Below are 11,015 nucleotides of genomic sequence, written 5' to 3'. Positions count from 1 at the left end.
GTATCTGGGCACATTAAAGGCTTTACATTTTTTATTAGTGTGTTTGTCATACATAATGATCCCATTCATTATGGGGAATTTGTACCTATACATAATGTATCTTAATTTTTTCCCATTCCCCTCCCTTCCCTTCAATCCTTCTTCCCCTCTCCATTTACAAAAGCTTTGTTTCCATTTTTTTCCTTACTCTTAGCAGCACAATTTATAATAGCTTAATCTTGGAAACACCTCATTTCCTCATCAGCAGATGACTGGATAAAGAAAATGTATTTATATATAATGGAGTACTACTTTGCCATAAAGATTAATAAACCAGACATTTTAGGGAAATGAATACATCCTGAGATTGTAATTTTGAGTGAAATAAATCAGATACATAAGTTTAAATATCACCTTGTTTCTCTCATGTGAAAAACCCAAAGGGTAAATAAGGAACAAAATGGAGGATAGATATTGGGAAGTAAGAAAAATTTGTTCAAGTGGAAAGGGGAACAAGGTAGGGGGGAGGAGGAAGAGAAAAAAAGACGATATAGATTTTGATGTCCCACCGCATAACAGTAGCCTCTCCTTTGGCAGTTATCCTTTGCTTACATCCCCTAATTCTTTGGCAAGAATTATGCCTTATTGCATTGCATTCTACATTCTAAATAGTACCCCTACCTAACTGGTTAAGATGTTAATGGCTAAATACTCTTTAGATTTATAGAACCAAGAAGATATGGTAAACTTTATAACACCTCTCCTTAGTTTTCTACATAACTAACACAAAGCATATAAATTGGTGTGAAGTTTAACTTACCGTAAAATAGTATGTTTGTTTGAAGAAAATACAGAAACTAGTAGTAGGAAGTTGAGGTCCATTGTGATGTTATGTCTGGAGGAAAACTAGAAAATACATGCCCTGGATGATGTAGACCCACCATGGAGCCTGTCCTACTCCTTTCCCTCTGTATAAAAGCCCTTTGTGTCCATGAGCCCCACGATATGAAGCTTTGAGGATGATCATCTCTCCATCCTCTTTGAGGCTGGCCCTGATTCCTTTCCACTAACCCAAATAGTGGTCTTTGAGTAGTGAACAGTACAGATTTTATTCTGGTAACATCCCCAGTGCACGCGTAGGAACAAAAGGAACTTTCCCTTCACATTGCAAAGGTTCCATATTTGAGTCTATAAAATAAACTGAAAATAAAATAAATGCACAAGAAAACAAATAAATGAACAAGTTTATTGTGTACATAGGCACAAGGGCATTTCAAGAATGAAAAGGACCAAAAACCCAATGAGATTTGGAGGCTTTTATTTCCTCTTCATAAGAGAGGAATAGGGGAAGAAGGCAATTTTAAAGGAAAAGTGAAGGGCTTTTCAGGAAGATAAATGGGCCCAAAGAACAGACAACTATCTGATAAAAGGTTTGTCTGCACTCTGGGCATGTCATTGCCTTTAGTCTTCTTTCCTACTGACTTGTCATGAAATTATAGAGAGGGGAGTCATCACAATCACATTCTTTCTGGAAGATCTTCCCTTGATCAGTTAAAAGAATTTTAGAGAGAGCCTCACCTTATTCTGTCAGAGAGACAAAGTGGAGACAGACAGACAGTGAGCGGGAGAAGTATCATTTCCCAAGCTCTAATACTTGCAAAATAAAGTCCCAGCTTCTTAGCATGGGATATGTCTTTGTGATCTGGGTGATGCTTACCAATGAGCCTCCTGTCCTATTGCCCCAACTACTCCTCTGCTCTTTCACAGGTCTTGCCCTTCACTCACATAATTTCCTTGCCTGCATGTCCTCCTCTGTATTCAAGTACTGTGAACATCTTTTCATAATCAATTTAAATGAATCTATTCCTAATCTCCCAGCCTGGGAAGATGTCTATCCTATTTGCTCAATCCCTATGCTTCCCTATATAATTCGGAGCATATTGCATCCCAATTGTCCCTCTCTCTTCATGTAGATGTTTTCCTGCCTTCTATACGTTATGAGTTTCTTGAGAGCAGGAACCAATATTCTATTACTTTCTATAATCCGAGGACCTAGTACAGTGCCTAGCACATGGTAGGCACTCAGCAAATGCTTGAATGAATGTATGCATATTGAATCTAAGAGTTACCTTTATCAGTGTTTAATTCCCTACCCCCATTAAGCTCATGCCCAGCTGCCCCTCTGGTTGTGTTTATCTTCATTCCACAGAATACTAGCTCTATGAGAGTGTTTTCATGAGAAACATTCCATGGTCACGTGTAATCTTCCAACCCAATGTAAAGGTAATGGCTGATACTCCTCTAACAAAAGACAAACTAACATGAGAAAAGTGTAACAAATACATTTGATCATAGTTTTACATAACACAGTTTTCTGATTGAAGACCCAAAGATACATGGGAAGCCCTGAGGTTTGATGAAACACGAATAACCATGTAGAAATGTTATTGGATGAAAATGGTATAGGATAATGAAAAAAATGGGTGAGGAAACCTAGTAAAGTCTCTCTGTTCAGATTCTTCTCAGCCCTTCAATTGCAGCATTTTACCATGGGACAGGAACCCTCTAACTGAGGGTCGCCTTTTCTTTGTGGCCAACTTTTACACAGAAATGTGGAAGAAAGTCAGAGTAATACTTTTAGGTTTATAGCTGACTTTAAGGAAAAGGGATTTCTTAAATGTTTCTATGGTCTGCTGGAGAAAAACATTTCTGATTTCTGTGATTTGGCTCAGTGTCCTTTTCTGAAAATGATTCATTGAGCCATTTTCCTAACCCTAAACCAATCCACTGTGGCCAAGGGCATGGAAGTTTCTCATGAGAACAGGACTGGTTCACAAATCCTACTCAGAAGCAGGAAGATGGAATCTTTCCACCTAAGCCAGGAAGATGTGGTAGTTGGAGGAGGCAGTTCCAAAGGAAAATGGGCTACTGTCACCAGAAGAAAGGATGCAGGCTGGGCAAAAGCATTATCTATGTAGAAGAGCCCATATGTAGAGGTATGGGCACAGTGCTAAATATTTTCATTGCATTATATACAAGTATTTCCCCTGTACGATGAAAATTACATCTGGTGAAACAAAGTGATTCGCTCAGTCACATGTAAATCAATGAAGGAGCTAAGGTTTAACCTCAATCTATTTGATTCTAAGATCTACACTGTTAGACACTGGGCTCAGTTGGTTACATCACTTTGATATCAGCTCTTTGTTTCTCTGCACTCTTTTCATTTTTATAAAACATTTAAATTTTCTTTCATTTTATTTTCTTAGTCATCACATCTCACAGTAGTAAAAATGAAGCCTGGGTCCTTCAAAATTTTGCACTTCCAAATGCTCCACCTCCTCCTCCCCCAATCTGTTCTCACTGAAACAACAGTACCATGTTTCCAGCGAGTAAGCTGTGGGTGGGGAATGTCTTGCTTTATTTGAGCAGATTGTGATACTTCTGGTGGACAAATGGTGTGGCGGGCTGCATGGGCAGTTAGTACTTCTGTGCCTATCTCCTTTCTCCCCCACGTCTTCTCAGCCACTTCCCTTTCTATTTGTACATCTCTGAGACTTATTCTGGGGTCAACTTTGGGCACAGAAATGATTAACTGCAGGGAGACTCTTCCCAAGTGAATTCTTCTCTTATGAGTCCTTCCTCTTCTGCTTTCCCAAGGTTTCCTGTGGCTTCACGCTTCTTTCCTCAACATCTGCCCCTCCCAACCTAAACATCTCCTGCTGTTGACACACAGCCCCATGTTGGCAATCCTTTAGATTCCGTGGCAGTCAAAGAGCTTATCAATGTATGTGCACAGTGGTGACATGGGAAGATGTATTTACTGTGTGGAATGAACAGTTTGAGGGAATCTAGAGAAGGTGATAAAAGGAAAGTAGCAATTGTGTATACAAGTTATCTTTTGCCATGTAACAAATCAAGCTGAAAATTAATGGTGGCTTAAGTCAAAATGATGTACTAGTTCTTAAAATTCTGTGTGTTGGCTGTGTGACCCCACTACTGGCTTATACAGTGCTCACTCCTCCGGCTGCATTCAGCTGGATGATCAAACAACTTCATTCATGTATCTGGTAACTAACTGATGCTCCCCTGTTTAGGGAACCTCAGTTCTCCCTCACATAACCTTTCACCCTTCAAGAGTCTAAGTGGGCTGCTGCCACATGGTGGCCTCAGAATGGCACTCGGACAGGGTGAAGGAGGAAGCTACAAGCTTTAGGACACATAGGCTTTAGAACTGCACCATTTCATTTCCAGAGCATTCTACTGGTCAAGGCAAATTACAAAGTCAGCCAAATTTAAGGGAGTGTATTCTTTTTTTTGGTACCAGGGATTGACCTAACCAGGAGTGAGCTTTGCATGTCCAAGCTAGTTAGGGTGATCCTGTCTCCTTTGTCACCATGATCCATTCACAAACTCAAGCATAAAAACCAGGTCTAAACCAAGCACTGTATGACATACTCTGGATGTAGAGTTCTAGTTCAGAGGTGGTCATGTAATCTAAGAGTGAAGCTCATGATTGGTTTAATGATTATGAGACTAGATCTCCTTGGGTTTTCTTCTAAGTGGTATTCTAAGAAGATTCTTTTTATCTTAACTGGATAATGTTCAAATAGAAAGCCATGATTTTAGATCTTTTAGCGAATAGATTTTCATTAGTTCCCAGTAGCAACAATTTAATTAAAGTATAAATCAGTGCTACCTCAGGTGTGATATGAGAGTGATATGCATCATTTAAAAAACATTTTTAACCATCTTCAGAGATGGAGCCCATTGACTCTGACCACAACAATATTCTTCATGATTTCAGGAGACAATTAATGAGTTCAGGCAAACCATGCCCTTCTTCCATAACTTGGAAGAAGTAAAAATTTTCCAGAGCAAAAAAAACAGCCACTTTCCTCACAGAAGCAAAATTATAAACCACTAGTCTATTTCTTTCTACCTCTTTCTCTATGTGTCATGCTTCTTCTTCAAAAGAAGATAGTAACCACCCCTTGCTACCACTACTTGCTAGCAGACTTGCTACCAGTACTGATATCAGTTTTCCCCTTTAATGAACCTACACTATGCACAAAAGATATGGCTCTCTGTTTTATCAATATATTTTTAATTATCACAACAAACCTATGAGGTAGATTTCATTACTACTCTTATTTTACAGCTAACTCAAAATACAATTCAAGGTCACTTAATAAGCCTGGTCTAAGCCCCATCCCTCTCTCCTCAATAAATGAAGAGATTGAGGCCCAGGAAAGGCAGTAGCATCCTCCTCTCTGTCTACAAGCTTGGCTTCCTCTCTCCCTGTAAGCTTTGTATCTCCAATCTCTGCTGAAGTTGCTCCCATTTTGGAGCTGCCTGACTGGCCGCTTCCCACTCATCATCTTTCTATGTGCAAAATACAAGGCTTCAGGTACACACATCTGTTTCTAATACCAAACTTCCTCCTTTTATATTTGTTACCCTCAAAGGAGGCCCAGTACCCTTAGCAAAGGACAGAAAGAGCCTTGCTACATAATGAGGTCAATCATTGGCATTAAAAGAAACCCAAGGTACTTGTTATTTTAACCTGAAAGAAGATGAATGAATGAATGATGCCTTTCATGGGCCCAATACTGTTTCATGAAAACCCTTTACATAAAGTAGCTCATTTGAGCCAAATCACTGCTAAATAATACATCATCTCATAGATGACAAAATAGGGTTGAAAAAAATTAAAGAACCTGGGGCCAGGGATTTAGCTCAGTGGTTCCAGCACCTGCCTCACAAGCAGAAGGATCTGAGTTTGATCCCTGGTACCAAAAAAAAAAAAATTAAAGGACCTGTTCTAGGTCCCATAGTTTGTAGGTGTCAGGCTCAAGGTCAATAACATGGTCTATGCTTCCAAAGCCCACATACTCACCATTCTCCAGGTGCCTCCCTGGAATTGCTTTCCCTCCCACCACCTAGTCTACCAGGCAACCAGGGAGCAGATAAAATATGGCTGTCAGTCTGTGGTGGATTCTGCTGTGTAACTAGACATTTGGGGAGTGCAGCTGCCATTGTACAAGTAGGGTGAAAACACAGGAATTACAGCATTAGAGCCAAGACTTCCTCCTGAGGCTGGGATAATGACTTGCAATGGTTGCTCTGCTGGAATTCCAGAGATTAAGCCTCTGAAAAAATCCTTGACCAGAAGTGGGCAAAGCCAGGAATAAAACATTTGAGGGTCCAGGCATGCCAAAAAAAAATCAAACAAAATCCCTACATGCAATTACAGAGTGAGAACTATAAATAGAAAAGCTCTTGGCCTATATATAGAAATTTCCTTCCCAGCCAGTTCTCAAGATTACATACAGGTCACTGACACAGGCAGGGTCACCAAGTTCCTGGCATCCTAATGTTGCTTTCCTGGAGTTCTCCCAAAATTCATCCATCAAAATGACTATTAAAGCCTGGTCAAATCATAATGTCTGAAAAGAGGTGTGTATGGAGGTCTTCTGGTCTCCTCAGACTCTCTCTAAATGGTTTCAAATACATCTCTGTTAAGCATCACATCCAGTCTCAGAAAGTAATGACTTCTTCCATTGTGCAGTTGAAATAACTGAGACTCAAGGAAGAGACTCCTTATAATCATGCAGCTGGTAAGTAGCTGAGCCAGACTGGAATCTTATTTTTTATTCTATCTGATTTTCCCCCAGCACTGGCCCTGACTTGATGGACAGGCTCTAATTCAGATGCAAAGGGTTCCTAACACCTGAGCTAGGCTTTCTTGACTACCTCTGATGCCCTTGAGGCACTGTTTGCCCAGAGTGATTGTCCCCAGATGAAAGATTGGATGTGACAAGCAGATTCTTATTGACCTGCAGATTCTGAATGCCACTGAGCCTTTCTATCTTCAAGGTCAAGTTTCCTGATCCAGATCATCTCATGGACTTCCTGCTTGTCTTCAAGGCTACCACATTCTACTGCCACCTCTTTCTGAATACTCCCCATTCCTTCTCCCAAGCTTCATCAAGACTGATTTGTGTCAAAGCCCTAACTCAAAACACTAACCATTACTTTAGTGCTTAATATTTTAGAAGCCACTTCTCTAGAGACTCCTTATTTCTCTGGCAGACAGACCCCCAATACTAATATGATGAGCCTCAAAGGGGCTGCAACTGATTAGCCCAAGAATAAACTGGGCCAATCAGACTCTCCTGGCAGTAGAAACATTTTTTTCTAGGAAGTAGGGAGGGAGGCAGGGAGTGCTTGGTATCACAGCTGTGTTAACAATGACACTTTAGACAAAATGATCCTGTGAGCTATCTTGGTCAAGGTTCCCTGTTTTGTCCTCCTTCTCTAAGCCTTCTTGTTTATTCAAGATTGCTAGAATATATTTGTGTTATGGGCAACCAAAACAGAAATGTCATACTTTGCTCATCTGCTCTTTATCTTCCCACTTGACCAAGCTCCTCAAACCCTGCAATTTTGTCCCAAATGGTTGGCCCAGAGAAATATTGCAATCACCAAAGAATGAATAAGTGGTTGATACCCTCATTTTCTCCCTTCCTTTCCTCCCAGTCATCTACATGGTTATATATCTCTTTCATCATATATTTTCCCTCAAGGCATTTTGTTAACCAATCACTGTCTGACAACTTGCTAGAAGAATAAAGAACACAGAGAAGCACCGTACAGGCAGCTGCCTTTGTATAGATTGTGTCTACTTGAGAAGAGCAGATATGACATCAAACACAGTAAATTACAGAAATATAGAAAGAACAAGACAAATGATAATAAGAACCTCTACCACTTATTGAATCAATGTCTACTGTATTCTGTGTAAAGCATTCTTGCATATCGCATTAAAATATCACAGCAACCTCAGAGGAAGGTCTAATTATACCTGCTCTGCAGAAAGGAAACCCGAGACTCAAATAGTTCAAATGACTTGCTGAGTGTCATAGCAATAATGAGTGATAGGGCTAAGATATGGCCCAAGCTCTGCTTGTTCTCCTCTGCATTATTCCACCTACCCACAATATTAAAAGGCTTGGCCAGGACCAATAACTATGGGGTCAGTCAAGGTGTTAGAGAAGACTGTAGCCTGGGTAGGAGGCTCTCTGCATGAAGGGCTGAAAGTACTTGACAGAAATGTGGAAAGGAAGACACCAACCTGCTAACTGAAAGTGAATCAGCTGACAGGAAAGGGGGCCTGGGGCCCTGGGACTGTACACTGGAGAACTCTGGATGAGCCAAGGAATGGGCTGTCAAACATCTCTTTCTTCTGTTTCTTATCTCCTCTTTTAATGCCAAACCATAATGCCAAATGAAAAAATAAAGGCAGGGGAGCTTCTTTTCAGGCTCCAGAGGTGGGTTCATGTACCAATACAAAATTTAAATCAGCTTTATGTTCTCTCTTAAGTTGGTTTGGGCCAACCCAAGAGGCCAGGGGAAGGCCTACATAGATATATTATATTTATTCTGAGGCTAAATGATTTCTTATATTGGTCAGCTTTCTTTTGACAGAAATCCAACTCAAAATGGCTTAAACCTAACAATAATAATAGCAGCCACATATTGATTCTTGTAATAGAAATAGGGATATTGAAGGGGATGACTGGTCCAGGTACAGTCTGAGTGCTAAGAAATCTGGCCGCCTCCATCACTCTTTCCTCATTCCTGTATTTGTTTTCTTTACATTCACTCATTCCTTCTCTTTTAATATACAAACCATACAGAAATGATTTACTGGGAATAAAGAAACCATGAATTAAAAAATGAAAAATATTTAAGGAGAAGGAAATGGCTAACTAACCTGACCTGACCATTACACATTGTATACACATACCAAATTATCACACTGTGTCCCATAAATATGTACAATTATTGTATACATTAAATGTAAAATTAAAAATGGGTACCTGTCATAAAGATAGCAACAAAGTACTTTTATTGTTATACATAGTTTAAAAGGTACTTTCACCATCGTTACCTCATTTAATTTCTATTAACTCCATATTGTGTACAGAAGAGAAAACTGATCAGAGAGCTATGGTTTGTTAATGTGATCATTTGTATTATTGTGCCTAAGCCCACCACTCTTTCCTGTAACTGTTTCATGGATCCATGTGCAGAAAAGCTTAGAATATGAGTGGAATAAGAGCACATTCCTTGAAGAATGTCCCACAGAAAGATCTCAGTAAGGAATTGGTCCTTCAGCTTGGCTACCAGATTGAGGAACATGCAGAACAAACTTGAATCCAACCCATTGCTGAGAGCCAACTCCAGCTAAGACCACTGGACCCTCAGGAGACTTACAGGCCTGAGAAGAAGAAGACAGTATCTGGTGTTATAAACTGCTTGAGTTTTAAATGATGTTTACTGTACAGCAAAAACTGACTAATACATATAAGTAATAGTTTATGACTTAGGAATATAGAGGATGTTCTAACAAGGCAGTATAGAAAATGAAGAAAATGGCTTCGAATTCAGGCCTTCAATTTATACTTCACCCTGAGGATAGTAGGCATTACTGAAGGAAATGACTTAGTGGGATATGCACACTAACACATTAGTTCAGTATTTTAGTGAGCAAGGCCATGAATAGGAGATGAAGGGGGGGGAAGTGGGATTTGAGATTCAGAGAAAAAGATGTAAAATGATAAGGGCCGTAACTATGGCAGCCTCGATATGAATACAGCTTTCTGTCCAGCTGCTACAACTCTGTAAATACTCAGCTCAGTTTAAAAATAAAATAAAATTGGGCACCCAGAAAGAGGCTCCCCCACTGCCATTCCACACTGCTAGGGCAGAGAAGGTGAGCCAGTCCCAGTACCCAGAAGAGGGCTCCCCTGCCACCATTCCATGCTCCTAGGGCAGAGAAGGTAAGGGACATGGGTGCCAGAAGCACACCCCCCCCTGCCGCCCACCCGTGGAAATGAGAAGACATATAAATAAGCCTCAAAAACAGACTTCTGGATCACTAACAGCAACCCCAAAGGGAAACTAGATAGAAAAATCTGACACTCAACAACCTGGACTCTCTGAACTGGCAACAAAAGAGGATCTGGGAAAAATGAAATCAGAAATAATTACTCAGATAACAGCAAAGATTGTGCTCATAGTGCAAGACATGATTAATAAATCTAGAGAGGACACAGATAACAAAATAGAGGATCTGAGGAACATGATGGAATCCCAACATAGGAAAAATAATGGAATCCATAAGGCAAATGCAAACAGATTTCCAGGAAATTAAAAACTCCATTGAAAGTCTGCTCAGCAGAAAGAACCAATGTGAGGATAGAATTTCAGATATAGAAGATAAGATTGCAATTAGTGACCAGGAGAAGAAAAATTGATTTAAAATTGTAAGGGACCATGAGAAATCAATCCAGCAGCTGTTGGACAATGCAAAGAAGAATAATGTAAAACTGATTGGAGTCAATGAAGAAAGAGAAAAGAGTGCAGATGACATAAAAAAACTGTTCACAGAAGTGATGGCAGAAAACTTCCCAAGCAGGGGAAATGAACTTGACATACAGGTAAGTGAGGCATATAGGACTCCAGCTAGCCTTGATCAAAAAAAATCTATGCAAACACACCGAATCAGCCCACTGCAGACAGGCAGTCTGTGGATGCCCTACTGAGGTTGCAAGTTGCACGGAAAATGCCGAATCAGCCCGCGCCCCAGCAGCCATCCACTGGACATTGCCCCCCCAACACACACTCCTCTGTACAGCCACCTGGTTCCACACTACAAAGACACAGAGGACATCAGACCACCAGACCATGGTACTGGGTCCTTGCCACTCCCAGCCCAGAGGTAGGGCATTCTGAGCCACCGTCCCACAGCTCCTTGTCCAGAGGAAGGGGCTTCCTGGCCACCATCCCTCCCGTTGCCCCCAGCCCAGAGGAAGGGTCTTCTGAGCCACTGTCCCACTGCTCCTTGTCCAGAGGAAGGGTCTTCCTGGCCACCATCCCTCCCATTGCCCCCAGCCCAGAGGAAGGGGCTTGCAGGCCACCATGCCTCCCGCTATTCCCAGCCCAGAGGTAGGGGCTTCTGAGCCACT

This window comes from Heterocephalus glaber, unplaced genomic scaffold (assembly GCF_053883595.1).
Source record: "Heterocephalus glaber isolate CG9 unplaced genomic scaffold, H.glaber_assembly_v1.0 deba00001606, whole genome shotgun sequence".
NCBI classification, from domain to species: Eukaryota; Metazoa; Chordata; class Mammalia; order Rodentia; family Bathyergidae; genus Heterocephalus; species Heterocephalus glaber.
This window is presented reverse-complemented; position numbering follows the sequence as displayed.